This window comes from Myodes glareolus, chromosome 5 (assembly GCF_982192425.1).
Source record: "Myodes glareolus chromosome 5, mMyoGla1.1, whole genome shotgun sequence".
Taxonomy (NCBI): domain Eukaryota; kingdom Metazoa; phylum Chordata; class Mammalia; order Rodentia; family Cricetidae; genus Myodes; species Myodes glareolus.
In genome coordinates this window covers 45,427,406-45,437,089 of record NC_142030.1, presented here as the reverse complement: position 1 = coordinate 45,437,089, position 9,684 = coordinate 45,427,406, and the positions used below count along the sequence as shown (strand labels likewise).

Sequence of the window (9,684 nt, the reverse complement as noted above, 5' to 3'; positions counted from 1 at the left end):
CGTAGGAAAGGGTTTATTTGGCTCACATATCCTGAGTCACAGCCCACTGAAGGAAGCCGAGGCAGGAACCTGAAGACAGGAGCCAATGCAGAGGCCATGGCGGTGAGTTGCTCACTGGCTTGCTCTCGGGCTTGCTCAGCCCGCTTTCTTACAGAATCCGGAACTACAGGCCCAGGGATGGCCCCAGCCATAAGGAACTACCTCTCCCCCATCAATCACGAATTAAGAATATTCCCTACAGTCTTGCCTACAGCCCATCTGACAGAGGCATTTTCTTGGTTGAGGCTCTCTCCTCTCAGATGACTCCATTGTACCAAGTTGATGTAAAACTAGCACCAGTCAGAGGAGGAGGAGGACAGAGAACAGGGTCTCTTAGAACTGACCCATCCTCTCCGTGAAGCATATGGTCCATCCTGAGGGGCCTGGGAAGATGTCTGGGCTGTGGATTTCTCCCACAAGAGAGCCGGTCCTGTTCAGCCTTTCTCCTTTGCCTTCTGGTCTCTGCCTTTAACTGAGTCTACTCAGCGACTTCTGCACCAGCCCTTGACCCCAACAAGCTATTTTAAGCCTACACCACCCTCTCCACTCTAGTTCCCCTTTGCCCTCCCAAGTAGCCCAGAACTCTCCAGAAAAATCCCATTGCTGGTTAGCACCTATCCCTCCAAGGAACAAGAGTTCAGGCTCCTGGTTTTGCACAAATCCCCAGATCTGAGTCTTTCTCTACTGAGTTGCATCCTTTTCTCTAGAAAAAAATATCAGCAGCCACTAGAGAGGGTGAGAGAAGCCACAGCTCTATCCACCAGGCTAACAACCTGCCCTTCTAAGCAGGAACTGTCTATCCACCTCCCCCATATCTGAACTATGAAAAGGTTCTTAGCAGTGGTATGCATGAGTTAGCTTCCCCCAGTCAGCTCGGGCATAACTATATGCTTAATCGTTGGCAGGTCTCCTAGCAAAAGGGCCCAGACCAGTTGCTCTACAGAGTTCCAAGCAGGTACTGCCTCTTAGCTTCTTGTCACATTAGTAAATAACCGACTCAAACACAACAAGGAAGAACTGGCTCAACAGTTCTTTCAGAACTATCGTTCTTCTTACAGAGGACCAGAGTTCAGTTCCCAGCACGGACGCAGGCAGCTCACAACTGTCTGTAACTCCATATTCTGGCTTCTAAAGACACACACACACACACATGCAAATACTAACGTGGACACAGTTGTAACCCCAGCTCCAAGGGAAGTAAAAATAGGAGGCTCTCTGGGGCATTCTGGCTTCCCGCTAGCTAAGGAAACAAGAACCCCAAGTTCAGGAAGAGACGCTGCTTCAGGGGAACCATAGAGTGATAGGAAAGGACCCCTGATGTCCTCTTCTGGCCTCTGCCCCAGCAGAGGTACCCAGGCTGGCACACATACATATGTGTATACACACAGAATAGATGCATACATGATTGATGGATAGATAGATGATAGATTTTAAATCTTAAGTATCTAATAGGACTAGTCACCATAAAATGCCCTATTATAGTCTTAGTAAACCTGTATGATATAAATAGCAACAAAGGGAACTTTAAAAAAAAAAACAATAGGAAAAAGATGAGTGCTAACACTGATAAAACAATGGTGAGAGATGTGGAAAGATCTTTGTAGGAAAAGGTAAACAAATGGACCTAATTAAACATGTCAAAATGCTTCACCTCTGACAACAGAGCAGCGCAACCCGGGCGCCTTCCCAGCGGGCAGCATCAGCAGATTTGCACGGAGCCTTTTGGGAGCTTGTAATAAGCCACATGCTCGAGAGTTTCCTTTGACAAATTGCAACCAAATTAAGTTTTCCCCATGCCATGTGGGTGTAATTGCTCTTTCAAATCTCATTTTCAGGCCTTACATTTATTTCTACTACGCAAAAGCTTCAAAATGGTCTTAACAGGTCTCTGAAATAAATAATCAAAGTTTCCTAACTGTCATGCCAGCTTTTAATGCTAGGTTGTCTTTATTCCCCCATCATTTTTCTTAGTCACACATGTCAGGACAAGGATAAGAAACAGATGCCATAAAACCAGAGCTCGCCCCAATACAATACAGGCCCGGATGAGAGAGTCTGTGACCATGAGAGTGATCCCAAGTTCCGAGACCAAAGGAGGCAAAAATGTTGAGCGAAGTGAGACAGGTCAGAGTTGGGACAACTGACCAAACAGCTGGTGAGGGTAACAGGTGCCCGCAGCAAGGAGAGTGCAGCCTGATAGGAGAGGAACTCACAGCACAGGGGTGACGGGAAGTACCCGGAAGATGCCTGTGTTCACAATTAGGTACGTGACTGGGCACCAGCAGCCCACCATCATCAGCAGTAAGAGAGAACCAAATAACAGTATTCACAGATGGGCAGAAAGGAAAGGCAGCCATACAGCTGAACTCAAAAGCAGTAATGACGCTCTAACATTCCCAGGAAGCTGTCAGAATATGACAGCGAGCAGGACCACCACCCAAGGAGGAATGCTGGTGCGCCAACAGAAAGAGAGCTTGGAAGAAGGGCTGGGGAAGAATCAGCTGGAGAGATGGGGGGAGAGTTAAATGGAGCAGTGGATGCAGCTGGGGAGCTATTAATAAAAGCAAAAGGTTTCCTCAGAATGCGGGATGAAAGAGCAAAGAGATTTAAAACATGAAGCAGAAGCCATGTTGTCATCTCTCCTGCATTCCGTGAGCAATGACCCAAGCAGGTTCAAGGGAAAGAGACTACGACCGCACAGGAAGCTTAATTCTCTTGAGACTGTGCCGTACACTATCTCCGCGCCCGCGTCCCTCACAGGTCGCTCTTTATTGCACTGCATGCAGTGTTACCATTTGCTTACCTTTCGGACTCGCCCGTGAGACTGAGTTTCATGAGGGCAAGAGGTCACGGGGGCACAGCACTCTACAAGGCCTCTCTACCATACTCTTTCTCCCACCGCAGGCGGGCTCGGAAGAGGAGGCGGGAAGATTGCTCTAAGCAGACATTATGGACTCCCTCTGTGAGACGACACCTTCTGGACCAGACAGGGCCACTGGGCTCAAGAACTCCCAGCAGCTGGGGTCGCCGACACAGAACCTACACAAGATCAAGCCGCATGACAGCAAGGCAGGGATGGGGGAGTAGCCCACAGGTCTCCCCTTAACTGAGGAGCCAATGGACGCTGATGGCTGCTGGAGAGGAAGGAGCACTGGTAAGTTCACCCATGTTTTGCGGGAATGGCCCCGCATCCGTGCATATACAGGCAGAACTTACTGGAATTAGTGGGTTGTTTTTAAAAAAAGATAATGACATGAATTGGGAAAGGGATATGAGGAGGGGCGTTAGGAGACACTGGAGGAGGGAGTGTGGGGCAGATATTATGTATCAAGACGCATTATATTAGCGTGTGATATTTTCAGACTATATTTTGTTTTGAAGGACAGGCTGCCACACTCAGGCCTGCAGGGACTGCCTCAAGCCCAGCAGAAGCAGGTGCTCACGAAGGCCTCTGGGCCCCAGTAAGGCCGCTGAGCCTCATCCCTGCTACTGAGTCACCAGAACACACACAACCAGAGTGTCCAACTCCAAAGGGAAGTCTGAGTCATCTGGGAAATCGTACCCAAAACTATAATGACACGAATTTCTCCAGACAGAAAGGTGGTCACCATGACAACCGGAAGAGTAACCTGCACGACATTAGCAGAAAGGGAAATGAAGGAAGCGAGCAATTCAGCAAAAGCCTTTCATACGCCTCCCCCCAAGTCGACACGTAAATTAGAAATGTAGCTGTACTAAAGAAATAAAACAGGGACAGTGGGACGGCTCATGGAGCAGAGGCATTGCCACGCAAGCCGCCTGGTGGTCCTCGGGGCCAGAGGAGAGGAGCGGAGGGCAGACTCCTCCAGCCTCCACAGGTGTGTCATGGCACCCATGCCCCTCCACGCACACAGTGACAACAATAATAATAAGTATTTCTTAAAAAGAGAGAAAACAATTAACTTTGCTGCTGATTGGAATTCAAGCACACACGCAGGGAATGTGACACAAAGACCTCAAACATTCCAAAAAGGAAAACATGTAGGTCACACTGAAACCCAATTTAAAACTCGCAAAACAAAATTTGAAAGGACTATTTTGGGCCTATAGACATGACTCAGTGCTTCAGAACATTTAAAGAGGACCAGGGTTTGGTTCCCAGCATTCACATGGCAGCTAGCAACCATCTGCAAGTTCGCTACCAGGGATCTGACGCCCTTTCCTGGTTCCTACATGCACTGCGAGAATGCGAAGTACAGACATGCACGCAGTCAAAACATTCATATCTGTAAATGAAAAATTTTTAATTTTAAAATCATATCTTTCACCACAAAAGCTATCTTAAAATGTGAATGGGCTTTTTAAAATTTAAGTAGAACAGCACACAGACACACACACACACTTCCAAAGAGAACCAAAAATCACACATGACTTCTACATATATGCTCGGTCAAACTCACAAAGTTATAACTTCCAGGTTAAAGTTCACCTGACAGCTACAGGTGGAAACTACCTCTTCACACCTGCAGGGGCTGGGGAGACAGCTGTACAGTTGGGAGAGTCTGCTGAGGCTGGGGAGACAGCTGTGCAGTTGGGAGAGTCTGCTGAGGGTGGGGAGACAACTGTGCAGTTGGGAGAGCCTGTGGAGGCTGGGGAGACAGCTGTGCAGTTGGGAGATCCTGTGGAGGCTGGGGAGACAGCTGTGCAGTTGGGAGAGCCTGTGGAGGCTGGGGAGACAGCTGTGCAGTTGGGAGAGCCTGTGGAGGCTGGGGAGACAGCTGTGCAGTTGGGAGAGCCTGTGGAGGCTGGGGAGACAGCTGTGCAGTTGGGAGATCCTGTGGAGGCTGGGGAGACAGCTGTGCAGTTGATAGAGCCTGCGGAGGCTGGGGAGACAGCTGTGCAGTTAGAGCCTGCTGCTCAAGCACAAGACGAGAGTGTCAATCCCCACCACGAATGTAAAAAGCAGGTCACGACAAAGAAGTTTAAGTAGAAACAAGGGTGAGGTCTGAGAAAAAGAAGGTGGTAGGGGGAAGGATCAACCAAAACAAAATTCGCATGAAAACCCCATATGGAAGCTTCTATTTAATCAACTAGATAAAATATATAATTTTTAACAAGCAATAAGTTTGGACAGAGGTACCCTGCATGGGCGGTAGATAATACTGCTCCCACAAGGAAAAGATAATTAAATGAGAATCCCACGGTCAGATATGGGATTCCTCCCTGTAAGTTGACTAGGGAGGCTCCAGAGCCTCCCATCCCCCATTATTCTCAGTTGCCCACAAGAACAATCAATAAACCCTATTGTTGGGTATATCACATGTTTTGGTGGCACCTGTGAATGAACTTAGAGATGCGTGAAGCTCAGAAAAGAAAAACCCGCAGGATCCTACTGTCTTGCCTAGACTGTGAGGTCAGGAAGCAAAGGCGCAGAAGGACAGACTGTGACCACCTAGAGGGAGGGGAGGAAGGGGAAGCTGGGAATGTGGCTCAGCCTGGGCGACAGGATCCTAGCTCAAAAAACACTAATACTTCAGTGAAGTTAGGAGGAGTAAACCCAGGACAGTGGCACATGTCTCTAATCCCAGCACTTTGGAGATACACACAGTCAGGCCTAAATAGTTAGACCCTGTCTCAAACAAACAACAATTAATTGTAACATAGTAACTCTAGTTAATAAGATATGTTGCATTTCTGAATATTGCCAGAGGAGTACATTTGTGTAAGGTAATGAATAAGATAATTAGCATTATTTGGCCATTTCATAATTTAGTCTTTTTTCAAAACAGCATGTTGTATGCATATATTCAATATGTGTACATATATATAATTTTGCAATTTAAATAAATGAATAAAATGCTTAAAATTGGATAAAATGGCAAAGTGAACATATGTGCTACAGTCTGTCGCCCCCCAAATGACTTGGAAGTGACAGAAGAAATGTTTTTAAATAATTAAATCTATACCAACGTTGGCAAAAACAAGAAGTACCCTGACCAGAACTTTAAATGAATTCCTGGAAATTAGGAAGGACTCTTATCAGGTTTATGGTGGAGCGAAAGATCCAAGACCTGCCGTCCAAACAGTGAGACTGAATGAAATGAAGAGTGACAAGCCGGATGCTTAGCACAGGACACTTTGTTAGGATCTGCCGGCCTGGTCTGTCACCTGGGTACCCTGTCCCTTTAAGAGAGAAGCCCCGCCCTCTCTTCCCCAAGAAGCCTTTGTCCAGTCCTGTGTTCCCCCACCCCCCCATGAAGAGGTAACTACCATCTCTCCCTCTCTCCCCATCTCTCTCTCTCTGCCTCTCTCTCTTCTTCCCCCTTCTACCCTTCCCCCTTCCCTTTCCCCTCCATAACCCACTAAATAAACTCTATACCCAAACTCTATCTCTATATGATGTTATCTATCTGTCTCCCACCAGCCTAGGGGATCCGCCAAGGCCTCAGGGGACTCACTAAGGCCTGGAGGACCCGCACCCGCCCCTGCCCCTATCCCTACCCCTCATGGGACCGGCCTTCCCACCATTATATCTTTAAAAAAGAATAACACATTTGACAACATACAATATGCAGAATGCATAAGGAATACTTGAGAATCAGGAAGAAGACTGGGCACACACCTTTGACCGAGCTCTCGGGAGGCAGAGGTAGAAGAGCCCCAGGCCAGCCAGGGCTACACATGGAGACTCTATCTAAAAAAATAATAATAATAATAAAATCAATAAAGATTTTTGTTCATTTTTGCAAAAGTTTTATTTTTAATTATGTGTGTGTGTCGGTATGTGTGTGTCTGTATGTGCTGGTGTGTGTTTGTTGGTATGTATATGAGTGCTGGTATGTGTGTTGGTTTGGTATGTATTGTGTGTTGGTGTTTATGTGAGTGTTGGTATGTATGTTGGTATATGTATTCGTATTGATACGTGTGTGTGTTGGCGTGTATATGTGTGCTGGTATGTATGTGTGTCGGGGTTGTGCATTTGAGTATAGGTGACCACGGATGCCAGAAGAGGGTGTCAGATTCAAATTCTTGGGGTTTGGGGTTGCTGGAGGTTGTGAACTGTCTCCTGCATGGTGCCGGGAACTGAACATTGGCCTTCTGCAAGTTCAGTGCTCAATCCTTTTTTTCTTGTTTTGTTTTTGTTTTTTATTTTTCAAGACCGGGTTTCTCTGTAGCTTTGGAGCTTGTCCTGGAACTAGCTCTGTCTGGTCTTGAACTCACAGAGATCCTCCTGCCACCACCTCCCAAGTGCTGGGATTAAATGAATGCACCACCACCGCCTGGCTCAATAAATATTTTTAAAGTCCACAAAGGGTGGGGGGCAACAAACACATATAGATATCTCTGAGAGAAAACAGGAATGCCTAATACATAGACTAAAATGCACCATCTCAGTGGAGGCTGGAAAATCAAAGGCTGAAACCCCAATGCTAGAACTGCCTGCCTATCGGTTCAGCTCAGGGGACAGAGGCAAGGTCAATACCAACGTCACCCTTTCTCACTTCAGAGCAAGTATGAGACCAACCTGGGAAAGGGGAGACCCTGTCTCAAAAGACAAAAATGAAAATGTGCTGTTTCAGTGAATGAATCAGACAGAATGGCAAAGTGTCCCCCGACACACTGGAGCACCCAGAACTGCACACTGCAGCAGGAGTAGAAGTGAGTACAGCTTTCAAGAAGAATGACTGAAAATTCATTAATAAAACCAAAGACGCATGTGCCCACAGCCTATAAGCTCACCACCGCTACTGTGCTCACAACCATCTGTAACTCCAGCTCCCTCTTCTGGACTCCACGGGCACCTGCCTCACAGGCACACCCCACACACCGACACAGACGTGTAATTAAAGATGGGGGGGTGGGGGATGGTGTCCGTAGCAGCAGTAGGGGTGATAGTGTCTTAGTTTGCTTTCCATGACTATAATGAAACACGACCAAGAGCAACTTAAGGGGGAGAGGTTTATTTCATCTTCTAGCCTACAGTCCATTGTGAAGGGGGTCAGAACGAGAGTTCAGGCAGGACCCTAGAGGTGGGAACTCAGGTGGAGGAACCCTGCTTGCTTACTGACTTGCTCCTAATAGCTCTCGTGCCGCCTGCTTTTTTAGACAACCCAGGACTCACAGAGGGCTGTCAGCCTCCCACATCCATCACTAATTAAGAAAATGCCCCCTTGGGCTTACCTAGAAGACAACCTTAGGAGCTATTTTCTCAGCTAAGGTTCCTTTTCCCAAACAAACTGAACTTCTGTCAGACTTCCAAATATCTCTAACCACCATAGCTACCCAAGAGGAAAGGTTTCAAAAGAAGGAAAGAAAGAAGAATGGGAGGGAGGAAAAGAGGGAGGGAGGGAAAGAGGAAGGGAGGGGGAAGGAGGGAGGAAGAGGGAGGGAGAAAAGAAGGAAGGAAAGAAAAGAAAGAAAGAAAGAAAGAAAGAAAGAAAGAAAGAAAGAAAGAAAGAAAGAAAGAAAGAAAGAAAGAGGAAAAAGTGCATGGGGGGGATAATATGAGCATTCCTGCTGTGAGTTTGAAAGTTTTTAAATTAAAAGCTTAATAATTTGGAGACAGGGCGGTGGCACTGTGAGGAAGAGAGCTCTTGCTCTGGAGCTGAGTTCAAATCCCCGGCAGCCAGTACCCAAGCCAGGCATGGCCATGTACAGCCCTATAACCCAGGGGACCGGACACCTTCCCGCCGCCCTGTACACCTACACTCAACAGCTCATTCCCACACAGAGACACACATCTGCACTTGTAATTAAAAGTAAAATGAATCCCTTTTAATAGAAAAGTTCTGAAGAAATGCCAAGTACAAGAGTAAAGCCCACCTCTGGCGACATCACCATGACCCTCACCAGGCCCACACAAACGGCACTCCCCAAATCCAACCATTTTTGCTATAAATAACTTAATTTCACTGTTCCAAACCCAACCCCAGTAACTAAAATTTTAATTCATCTCTCTCCTTCTGTTAACTTATTCTGCTAACCGGTTTCCGGGCTCTCAAGTAGTTCAAAAGCAGCCCTAGAGGCTTTGAACTTGACCTAGTGGCCTGCGCAGTCGCACGTGGACAGACAAGTCAGGCAACCTGAGTGCCCAGCAAGGTCAACCTCCTCTTTCCAGAAGCGTTGCCCGCGCCTATCCCGCGGCTCCCCGGCTCCACCCAAACCTGCGGACGGTCTCTACGGTCCTCTGTTTCTCTCATTTTCCCTCTGATTTCCAACGTTCTGTTTTTCTTCCTCCTTTTGGTGGGTTTTGTTTTGGTTTTACAAACACTGCTTACTGGCGGCTCAGCAGTCACTCGTGGAGGGACCTTCTTTCCTGTCCTTGAAGCGACAGCTTGTCTTTCCCTCAAACGCCACCGTCGCGACGCCTGATAAACTGTTTATTTTTCCTAACAGCTTTCCTTTTTAGCCTGAAAAACAAACATTAACCAAAACCGTCTCGGTTCGCTGAATTGTAACCTGCAATGAAATCCCTGGTGCTGGAGCGCCGCCTGCTGGGAAACTGAGAATTAGCAGATCGCGCTGCCGTAGCCTTAGCAGCCCATAAGGTTGACTCCTTGATACCGGGCCTCCTTTTGTAAAAAGCCCATCCAGGCTTTGAACAGCGTCGTCTTGTCAAAGGCTTGAACTCAAGCCTTTTCTCCGTTGCTAGGATTGGTGTACATG

General features: G+C 47.3%; 1 long non-coding RNA gene across 3 annotated transcripts in view; it reads right to left on the bottom strand.

Moving 5' to 3' along the window:
* LOC146894889 (uncharacterized) overlaps nt 1-9,459 on the bottom strand; it is a 26,799-nt gene extending 17,340 nt beyond the window's left edge. For all 3 annotated transcript variants that reach the window (XR_015737876.1, XR_015737875.1, XR_015737874.1), the window contains exon 1: nt 9,297-9,459. This is a non-coding gene — a long non-coding RNA (uncharacterized LOC146894889). The remainder of the gene's footprint in view (nt 1-9,296) is intronic.
* Between the last annotated feature and the right edge of the window lie 225 nt (nt 9,460-9,684).